The following is an 11,075-nucleotide window of genomic DNA, read 5'->3' as shown; positions in this document are numbered from 1 at the left end:
CAGGTGGGGTGGACACTCCTGTTATGCTGCTCAGTCCAGCAAAAGCTCTGCAGGAAGCTGCAGAGCTGATGCAGGAAATCTTTCCTGCAGTTATTTTAAATGCCATGATTTCTCTGAGTCGCAGTGTCCACAACAGCCCCTGCACTTCGCACTCTCACTGTCCCACAGCCCTTTTGGGGACTGTTCTGTAGTTCTTGTCACTAAAACATGAAGCAGGCAGTAAGTCAGGATTGCTCCCAGTGGGTGCCCAGAGAAATCCCACAGAAATAAACTCTGATAGAATCAGGCTGGGTGTGGAGAAGGAGGATCAAAGGTCTAACACAGCTCCTGTGTGAGGAATGATTTGGTGAATCAGGATCCTTCAGCTGAGGAGGGAGAACTGAGCTGGGAAAGGCATCATAATGTCACAACCACGAGTGTCAGAGAGGGTTTCTCCAAGTACCAGATATTAGAGGAGCAGGGACTACAAAAGCTGGGATTTCACCAGGGCCTGGAGTGCCAGGACACAGGGAATGGCTTCCCAGTGCCAGAGGGCAGGGCTGGATGGGAGATTGGGCAGGAATTGTTCCCTGGGAGGGTGGGCAGGCCCTGGCACAGGGTGCCCAGAGCAGCTGGGGCTGCCCCTGGATCCCTGGCAGTGCCCAAGGCCAGGCTGGGATAGGGGAAGGTGTCCCTGCCCATGGCAGGGGTGGAACAGGATGGGGTTTAAGGTTGTTCAACCCAAACCATTCAGTGATTTTACCAAATGAAACTACTGAGCACCAGCTCAAAGATGGCTTTGAACGCACAGAGTTGAGCCACACCTCAAAGGTTTTGTCACCTGGGACTGGGAATTTGGTTTCAAAAAGGGTCTGGGGGGAAAGAAGAATTGATGTTAATGCAGGGACACTTCTGGGTACAAACTGTGGGTGAGTTCTCTGGAGAGAAGCCTGGGCTTGTGCTGTTCCTGCATTTATTTGGCCACGGGGTTCCATGGACCTTGCTGTGCCCCCTGTTTGATCAGCTGTGTTTGTTCCTGGTGTTCTGCAGCTGGGAGAATGTTCTTGCCAAATCAGGAGTCACAAAATGCTGCTCCAGTGACTGGCCAGACTCGGGGGGGATAAAAGGAATCCTGGTGTCCCAACAGATAATTAATTGGTTTGTGCCAGGCTGCCCCCTCACCTGCTGTCACTGAGCGTTCCCTCTGCTGCTGGCACACGCCTGTAACAAAACTGATTTACAGAAGAAATCCAGGCTTTGGAATAAAAAGGGAATTCCCCCTTGGGATTCTCTCTTACCTGAGAAGGTGAGAATGGACTTTACCCTGCAAACACCCAGCCAACTCTTCCCCCAGCACTGCCCAGGCTTTCTCTTTCCAGAGTGCCGCTGTCTCCTGCGTTTTGAGACAGGGCTGGGATTTTTGGAAGATCCTCTCACCTGCGTTTCCAGAGCTGGATTTGTTTTCCTCGCTCTGAGAAATGGCTGGGGTACAAGTTTGGTCTGCAGAGGTATCACCAAGCTGCTGGAGCCACGTTTATCCCTGGCATCACCCTGGCGTGGACTCCTGGTGCCAGGGTAATTCCGGGGTGAGCCTGACAGCTGCACGTTCCTGGATATCCCAGGTAAGGTGGCACAGCTGCACCTCTGCATCCCTGGCGCCAAGCAGCTACTTGGCTGCTCCTTGGAGCACAGGTTGGGCTGGCAGTGACATGAGGACAGATTTATTCAGCTGTAGGGAGCACTGAGGGCACAACCTGCAGAGCTCAGCACAGCAAGGGTGGTTCCTGAGCCCAGGGCTGTGCAGAGCTGCAGGGAGGGCTGGGCCCTCCTGGCTGCCAGGGCGCTGCTGACTTATTTCCAATTTGCCCTCACCCAGGGCCCCCAGGTCCCTTCCTGCAGCTGCTCTCCAGCCTCCCATTCCCAGCCTGTGCATCCAGGGTTGTCCCATGCAGAGGGAGAATCCAGCACTTTGTTAAACTTCACAGCTCAGCTGGAAGCTGTCCTGTCACATCCTGGTTCCCCCAGCCCTGCACTCACCCCCCAGAGCTTCTGGCTTTTCCTCTCTCCAGGTATTTCCCTTGAGCTGTGCAGTCTTCTGGTGCGTTTCCAGCATTTGGGATGGGAATTGAGACCATTCCTCACGCCTTCCCTTGGGACAGGCCTGCTGTTGCTTGGGGCACAGCAATTCCATCCTTAGGAAATCCCGAACGCTGCTGGAATTCAGAGGTTCGTACTGGCAGCAGCATAAATAATTAAGAATAAACCAGCAGAATAAACCATTTAGGTTGGAAACAACCATCAAGATCACATCCAGCTATTATCCTGTGGTGCCCTCCCTGAGAGAAGGGAACGTCGGGCTCCTTGCAGAGGTTCTGCAGGGATTGTGGGGTTTGTCCAGCAAGGGCAGAGCACAGCCCTGAGTGGTTGGTCTGGGGCATTGTGAGGCTTGTGGGATGAATTGGAGAAGGAAAAGGTGTTTTATATGGTATTTCCCTTTTCTCTTTAGATAACTCAGTTGGTACGAGCAAGGTGGAGACAACAACAGAGCGGTGGAACTGGAGACAAAGGTGTTGTGGGGATGTGCTGGGTAACGGAGGGCTCAGCAGGGATCAGACTAAAGCCTGGCCTACCTGATCCTGGACTACAAGTGCTCCTCTCAGTGCTGCTTAATTGATTGCCCCTGTACCTGGAGCACGGGCTCACATCTTAATTTAAATTAAAACATCCCAGGTTGCAGCAGCCACAGTGAGGGAAAACTGCAGTGAATCCCTCCCAACAAGAAAGGTGCTGCTGGCTGTGTTCCAGTGGGAATCTGCACCTTGGGAAACCTGGGGCTGACGCTGCTGCACTGGGCATGGATGTTAGGAGGGGTTTTGCCTTTTGGGTCAGGCAGAGGGATGGATCCTCACCTCTGACTGTAATTGGGGTGCTGCAGGAAGGGTGGGTGCTCGGGATTTTTGGGGAAAACAAGCCCACTCATCCCTCTGTGTTCTCATTCTCCCTGCTCAGCCCTGTTCCCTCTGCAGCTGGATTTGGAGCTGACCCCGTGGAAGAGCTGCAGGTTGAAGTGAAGAGGATGGAAAGGAACTTGGAGGAGAAATTACCCGATGCACGTGGTGGGAAGGAGATGCTGGATGTGGAGAAGGAGCAGATGATGGTGGAGAAGCAGGAGCTGGCAGGCTCAGATGGGAGAGGGTGAGGGGATCCATCCTGGGTTGGGGAAGGGGTCCAGCAGGTCTGAGACTGTTCCCTGCCCCTCTCTGAGGAGAGGTGACACTGGAGGGAGCAGAAACAAGAATGAGAAGCTGCACTGGTCAGAGATTTAGGGGATGCCCTCAGGAGGAAGAGAGAGGCTGAATGACCCTGCTGCTGCTTCTGGCTGCTCCCTGCTTGCTTTTTCTCTTGGTGGTGTCCGTAACTCTGGAACCAGCAGGGTCAGCCCACAGATGATTTTAATTCCTCCTTAGCCCAAAATTAATCCCTGGGTCAGCTTTCCATGAGCTGGTTCTCACCCTGCTCCTGTCCACAGGCAGCTTTGGTGGTGTGGGCTCTCAGGAGGTTTGAGGCACAGATTTAACACAGTGATCTGCCTGTTCTTTGTCCAGTGTTCCCCTGTCAGATTCTTGCAGCTCAGCATCCCCCAAAGGTGCCCTGCAGAGCCCTGGATTGAGAGGGGCTGACACTGGAGGGCCTTGGCTTTTCCCTGGACACAGAAACACACAGTGCACCTCGAGCCCCCTGTCCAGCCTTCATGGACAGAGGTCACTGGGACACTGAAATATTCCCCAGCCTCCCAACCCTTGAGATGGATCTGATAACCCACCACAGGTCTCTGAGGCTGGTTTCAACCACTGAGTTTTGGGGTTGGGAGCAGATTCCGCTTCACTGGGCTGTAGTTTGCTCCCCAGACCCCATCCCTCTGTCACCTCACAGGAGTAGGACCTGGTACAGGTGAGGAGGAGGGTGAGGGTTTGGGATAGGCCTGAGCCTCTGGGATGTGCTCCAGGGTGGCTCCTGTTTGCTGTGGGCAGTGAGCACGAGCTGACCGCTGCACGTTCCTGTTTCTGCTGCACAGGGAGAGAGAGGCTGGAGGAAAATCTGGCAGGCACCAAGAGAGAAAAGGCTTCAGGTCCCTGATTGTGGCTTCACTTCTATCCACCACCAGCAGCTGCTTCTGGAGGCTTCCCAGCAGCTCCTGCACTCCTCAGTTGTTCCAGAATGAGGAATGCTCTCCGTGAGGACGTTCCCCCTCCTGCCTTTGGCTTCGGATTTCAGGAGCCTGTGCCCCTCCCCTGCCCTCCTCCTCCACTCCGCAGCAGATTCTCAGCCAGTGCAACTGAAGGTAGGACCCACCTTTTGAAGGCCACCTCACCCCTTGTTCTGTCAGCCCAGCAAGCTCCTGTCTCATGGCACACCTGAGGGCTGGCAAGGCCCTGCTTTCTGTAGGAAAATAACCAAGTTCTGACGAAGGAGGTGATTCCCTCTTTGCCTCAGGGGGCAAAGAGGACAGGGCAGAGCACCCAGGGGCCTGGAGCCCTCCAGGATCCACGAGGGAGGCCCAGGTTGCTGCAGGGGGAGTTTGCCACCTTTGAAGGCTCTGTGGGATGGCTCAGGCTGAGGAATTTGGGGCTGTTCGGCCTGGAGAAGAGAATTTTAGGTGGAGCCCTCACAGAAGCCTTGCCCTATCTGGAAGGGGCTGCAAGGAAGGCAGAGAGGGGCTCTGCATCAGGAACTGGAGTGCCAGGACAAGGGGAGAACGGTTCACAGGGATAGATGGGATATTGGGAAGGAATTCTTGGCTCTGAGGGTGGGGATGCCCTGGCACAGGGTGCTCGGAGAAGTTGAGGCTGCCCCAAGCCCGGCAACATCCCTGATGGGGATTATTCCCACCTGAACCAGGCGGAATTCCCTGTCCTGGTGCACGGAGGGTCACTGGGCAGAGCTGTGCTCGACACCAGGGGTGGCTCCTGGATCGCCGGAGGCTCCGTGGCGCTGCTGCAGCCCCTGTGTGCAGAGCTGCCAGGGCAAACTGCACCCCTGGGGCAGGAGCAGGGTCCTGGCTGTGCTCTCAGGGAGGTCTGGGCGTTCTGGGGCACTGTCAGAGGCCTGGCTGTCCCCGGGTTTGCTCCTGCTGCCCACGCGTGGATTCCCTGTGTGAGCTTCCACACCAGCCCAGCAAATCCCCCCTGGCACCAGGAGTGTGGCCGGGCTGGCACTGCCCTTTCTCCCCAGAATCTCCCAGAGGTTCCCTCCTGGGGAGCAGTGAATTTTCTGTCTTCATTGCTCATAAAGAATCACATAAAATACAATTTTTTTCCCTGCTTTCCCTGGCTCTGTCCTGGCGGTGTTGGCCCAGGTTGCTCAGCCTCAGGTGGCTGCTCCAAACACCTCCCTCAGGAGCCTGACAGCGTTGTCTGTGCTGGGTTGTTTTCCACGTGGAGCAGCCTGTGGAAAAGGTCCTTCTGCATTGATCACTTCCATTTTCTGGCAGGTGTAAATCTGGAGAGGCAGCAGGGAGAGGCAGTGAGTGATTATGGAATGGGTTGGGTTAGAGGGACCTTCAAAGATCACCCACACCACAAGGGCAGGGACACCTCCCACTGTCCCAGGCTGCTCCAAGCCCCAATGTCCAGCCTGGCCTTGGGCACTGCCAGGGATCCAGGGGCAGCCCCAGCTGCTCTGGGCACCCTGTGCCAGGGCCTGCCCACCCTCCCAGGGAACAATTCCTTCCCAATCTCCCATCCAGCCCTGCCCTCGGCACTGGGAAGCCATTCCCTGGCCCCTTGTCCTGTTGCCTTCCCTATAATCCCTGCCTTAGCCCCATCCCTGGCTTCCCCCACTGCTGGGGCCTCCTTCATTTCATAAAACCTCCCTTCATTTCCCAGCTCAGCTTTAATTAACTGGGCTGAGCCTGCCCACCCAGAGCCAGCTGGGGAGGGCACAGGAAGGTGGTGGGGTGGCCTTGTGCCCCCTCTGGGAGCTGTGCCAGGCCCTGGGCCCCTTCTCAGCCCCAAAACACAGCAACCCCAAGTCAATGAACTCACTGCAACACCTCCTGGAGCTCAGGCTGTTCCACGAGTGTGAGGTGAGCTGAGAGGTTTGTGCATCCCTGTGCCAGGGTAGGAAACTGGGATAAGAAAATCCTTGGTTTGGGTGCTCTCCAGGCTTTGGTTTCCCTGTGGAAAGATGCCCAGCACAGGCTGGCACTGACAGCAGCTGATTTTGGGACGTGCTGCCCAGCCAGGTCTGGCTTTCAGCCCCTTAAACCCTGTTCCTCACCTCCCTCATCCCAGGAGGCCCAAGGAATCAGGAGGATTCCCTGCTGCCCCTCCAGGCACTGCCACAGCCCAGGATGGGTGTCCCATTCCTGGGATAAGGCACAGCTCAGCCATGGGGCTGTCGTCTCCTTCCCTTCCCTGATCTTTTAGGGACCAAGAGTTTGGGGACAGAGAAGTGATTCAAAGTCATCTCCCTCCCTCTGTGCTGAGCAAAGGGGGAACCTGGCAGGTACTGACCCACCTGAGTGTCCTGATGATCTTCTGTTACCAAATTTCATCGTCTGAGATGTCCGTGGGACTCGGGAGGGTGGACTTGGCTCCTCCTGGGGCAGAATTAACCTGGGTGGAGGAAAACCCAGAGGTGTTTCCTGCAGCTCTGTGCTGCTGAGCTGGGCCCTGGATCTGTGGGACACTCAGTGACTCTCAGGGTCCTGCAGCAGAGCAGGGAGGGCTTGGCTGGGGGTGCCAGGGCACTGCAGAGCCCGGCAGGGGCAGCTTTGTGGCTTGGCTGGGGGTGCCAGGGCACTGCAGAGCCCGGCAGGGGCAGCTTTGTGGCCTGGCTGTCGGCAGGAGCAGAGTTTGCTCCTGCTGCACATCTGTGGCTTCCCTGTGTGAACTTCTGGCCCAGCAAATCCTCTGCCACCCCTCCCCACTGCTCCCATTCCAGCTGAAATCCCTCACTCCTTGTCCTGTCACCACAGGCCCTGCTCCAAAGCCTCTCTCCACCCTCCCTCTAAGCTCTGCCTCAGCCCCATCCCTGCTCCATCAGCCTTCATTCATTAATTAATCTCAGCATTACCCCACCATACTCACTGTGCATTTCTTCTGTCCAGTCTAAACCTTCCTTTTGAAGTTTCAAGCTCTTGTTCCTCCTCCTGTCGTGGCAGGCCTCGATAAAAAGTCTCCCCACCTCTTTTATCAGCCCCAGATAAGGTGTCCCCACACAGTGCCACCAGTCTGCTGTCACTGGGGAAGGCATTGAACACTGAAGGTCCCAGTATGGACCCACACGTTACTGGTTCCCATTTGGGCCTCGGGATATCATCTGTCACTCCTGGGATGCAGCCCCACTCCAGGCCATTCCTTACCCATAATCCAGAGCATTTCTGGAAGTCACTGACCCCTGAGGTCCCCAAGGCCAGATCCACAAAGGATTTAGCTCCTGACACGTGGATCTGGGGACGCCCTGAAGGGACAGTGGGGTTTTATTCACCCACCCGGCGCCCTGAGCACCTCGTGTGCCCCCAAATCAAAGTTTCTCTTGAGAGCGAAGCTTTGGGGTTCCCTGGCAGCACTGCCCAGTGCTGGGGACCAGTCACCAAATCCCTGTTCCTGATCCTCTGCACATCTTCCCAGCATCCCTGCGAGCTCTTCCCGTGCCCTCAGATTCCCAGGATGTTCTGGCATCGTTTCCTCTTGCTCACAGATGTCTGCAGGCATCAGAATCTTCTCTGAACCTCCCTCCCCTTCCTTGTGCATCCCAGTGTCCCCAGCTCTGTCCCCTCTCTCTGGTGACGCAGAGGCCTTTGGGATTCTGCAGCCGTGGCTCCTCTCTTCCTCCACCTGTTCCTGATGTGCCAACCTCGGGTGAGATGTGGCAGCAGAGGCACAGAAACTTCTCTCTTCCTCTGGAATATTCTCAGGAAAAATGGAGAAATCTGTCCCCAAACCAGGAGCTGGTAAATCCGAAAGTTTCTGCTGAGGAGAATGAACAGGGGGAGCTCACCAGGGTCCTTCCAGCGTCACAGGGTGATTCAGGTTCAAAGGGTCCTCTGGAGGTCTCGGGCCTGTTCCTCCTGCTCCAAGTAAGGCCAGCCCAAACGTCAGGGATTGTTTTGCAGTCAAGTTGGAGTCTCTTCAAGTCCAGACATTGCCCCAGCTCCTCTCTCAGCATAACTGAGCTCCCTTCTCTGGTGTTCAACCACCCTTGTGAAAATATTCTCCTTACATAAGTCAGGATTTCCCTGACTGGAGCTGGTGGCTCTCATCCCTTCACCTTCTCCCTGCTCTTGCTTCCTCATTTCTCCTGGAGTGGTGTTGGGGAACTCACACTGACAGCATCAGGGTGCTCTGGCAGGGCTCTGGGTGAGCAGCGCTGGTGGGAAAGTGAATGTTCCTTTGCTTTCTGGAGGAGTCTGGAGAACTTTCTCCCCGGACTCTGCAAGTGAGAATTATTCCTGCAGGACGTGTGGGGTACCCTGTGAGCCCTAGGAGAGGGGCTTGAGGCTGTTCCCTGGAATTGCTGGGAACTGAAATCATTCCTAATCTCCCACACGCAGTCTGTAAGCACAGGTAGGGTGTTGGCTGCTCTGAGAGGTGTTTGTACACTCCCTGATTCCCACCTGGGTGTATCAGAGCCTGGGGAGAGCCTCCCACCTCACAGACTCTCTGTAGCACAGCTGAGAGTTTCGGCAGATGTTTTACAACTCACAACAGGCCCTGGTGTTGCCTGCGTGGCTTGGACTGCCCTTTCCCGCTGTTTTGGGGCAAGCAGCTCCTTTCCTGCCATTTCAGCACCATCCCTGGGGCACCTGGCCTGCTCCAGCTGCAGCAGCTGTGCTGGCCCAGGTGTGTCCCTGGGTGCAAGTGGTGCTTTTAGCAGAGGCCACGTGGAAAAGCCGAGTGGGAGCGAGGTCAGGCTGTGTCCCAGGGCAGAATCTTCGGGAGTGAGGAGCTGCCGCTGTCCCCATCCCTGCTGCCACTGCAGTGGCTTCACCTGGTGCCAGTCCCCTGCCACCCCTCGCTTTTGGGGGAGCTGCAGGTGGCACCTGCACCCAGCCCTGGGGTGCAGCTCCTGCCTGTCCCAGGGTGCAAGGAGCACTCGGGATGTTACTGGTGGGCTGCGTGCTGGTGCCTGGGGCTTACTGGGAGTCACTGGGAGCCACTGGGAGCCAGGCTGTGCCTGTAGCACCCACCACACTCCCCCATGGCGTTTCACTGGGGCAGCAGTGATTTTTATGGGCAAATCGAGCTTGGAGAAGCCCCTGCCTGAACCCCGAGTTAGGCCAAGGGGTTCTCTCGAGGATTCTGGCTTTCCGTGGGTGTCGGGAGCGCTCTGTCCGTGGAACGGGAGGGGTTTCCCCGCGCCCCCCTCTCGCGTGGCCCTGGCGCTGCAGTACCGATTTCATCCGCCAGGTGTGCGCAGTTGAGCCGCGCTGGCGCCGTTCCCGGGATGAGCTCAGCGCGCCGGGATTGGGAGCCGGGATCAGCTGCTGCCCTGACGTGGCGCTGACGCGGCCCCGCATCCTCCCCTGCATCCCCCCCGCATCCCCCCCGCACCCCCCGGCTCCCCCCGTGACCTCCTTTCGCAGACAAAGAAGGGAATTGCTGCCTGCGTGCGCATCCCGCCCCTCCATCCCCCCCTCCTCCTGCTCCCCCCCTCCCTCCGGCCCCGCTCTGAACCTGGAAAAAAACAGCTCAGCTCCTATTTCAAGGAGCTTTTGTCCTCCCAAATAGCTTTCTTTGGGACATTTGTCTTCCTTTCTTCTGCCTGGGACGGGAACATAATTGGGAGTGGGTCTCCATCTGCTGCCGGGGGAAAGGGGGGGGTCCCGGGGAGCAATCCCGTGGCCTGGCACACAAAGGCAGCATCCCCAGCCTTTAGGGTGCTTCGTCATTGGGGCATTTGGGGAGCAGGAGCAGGGATTTGTGGTGTTTCGTGGCATTAAATGAATCGGGGATCTCTGGGGCATCGCACGATCCCTCTGCTGGGCGGCTCCCCCATCTCTCCAGTGCCCCCCACACCGCGGGCTCTGGGGCCCAGCAGTGCCAGGCTATCCCAAATCCCGGCTTCCCACACATCCTGCCCAGGCTGGGAGCACCCTGATGTGTCACTCGTGCTTTCCCAGCACTGCCAGGCTGACTCACTGGGCTGTGCTGGGAATACACCCGGCTTTAGGAGCCCCGGAGCCAGGTTTTGCAATTTTTGCAGTGCCCCGTTGCCCTGGCACCTCCTCTCTCGATGCCCCTTTTTATGCAGCAACGCTGCCAAAAATTCCCTCTCCTCAAATCCCACTTCCCTGCCCAGCTCCCGGTGTCCCAGTGCCACCCTCGCTTGTCCCCTGCCATGCAGGGGGACGTGCCCCTACTATTTTTATATCAATATAAAATCAAACCTCCCTGGCTGTCCCATCCTGGGTGTCCCCGCTCCATCCACTCCCAGGGATCACCTCAGAGCTCCACCTGATCCCACAAAAATTGGGCTGCTCTCTCCAGGAGAGGCCCCTGGAGGTATTTTTGTGGTTATATAATTTGTAAAAGTTATATAAGCCCTTTTCCTGTGCACTTTGGGGGGGCAGTGAGAGCTGGTACCCCACACCCAGCCCTGCCAGGCTCTGTCCTCACAGCCCGTGTGGGGTCACGGGGCTCAGGTGGGTGCTGGGCATCCCATTCCTGGCTGAATTCCATCCCATTTTACCTCCCATCACCTCCAGCAGTGCTTTATCTGGCTCTTCAATATTTTAAAGCTCCTTGCTTTTCTTCCTCATCCCCTCAGCATTTAAATTCTCACCCAAAAAAAAACCCAACCAAATTGGGACCCTGGATTTTTTCATGTTTTTCACCTCCTTCCTGAGTGATGCCTTCTGGCCCTTTTTGAACTGAACTTGGGAACATTTTTTTTGCAAGATTTCCTTGGAAATTTCAGCCTCAGATCCAGCAGGATTTGGCCCTACCCTGACACGCTCCTGCCTTGAAATACCCAGGGAGCAGCTTGAAGGGTTTTTCTTGTACCTTTTCATCCCTAAACCTTTCCTAGGGACCACACCTGCTCACCCCATTCCAGATGGGTGCTGGTTCTCCCCTCACATCCGTCTGCAA

Source organism: Corvus cornix, chromosome 13 (genome assembly GCF_000738735.6).
Source record: "Corvus cornix cornix isolate S_Up_H32 chromosome 13, ASM73873v5, whole genome shotgun sequence".
Classification (NCBI taxonomy): Eukaryota; Metazoa; Chordata; class Aves; order Passeriformes; family Corvidae; genus Corvus; species Corvus cornix.
This window is presented reverse-complemented; position numbering follows the sequence as displayed.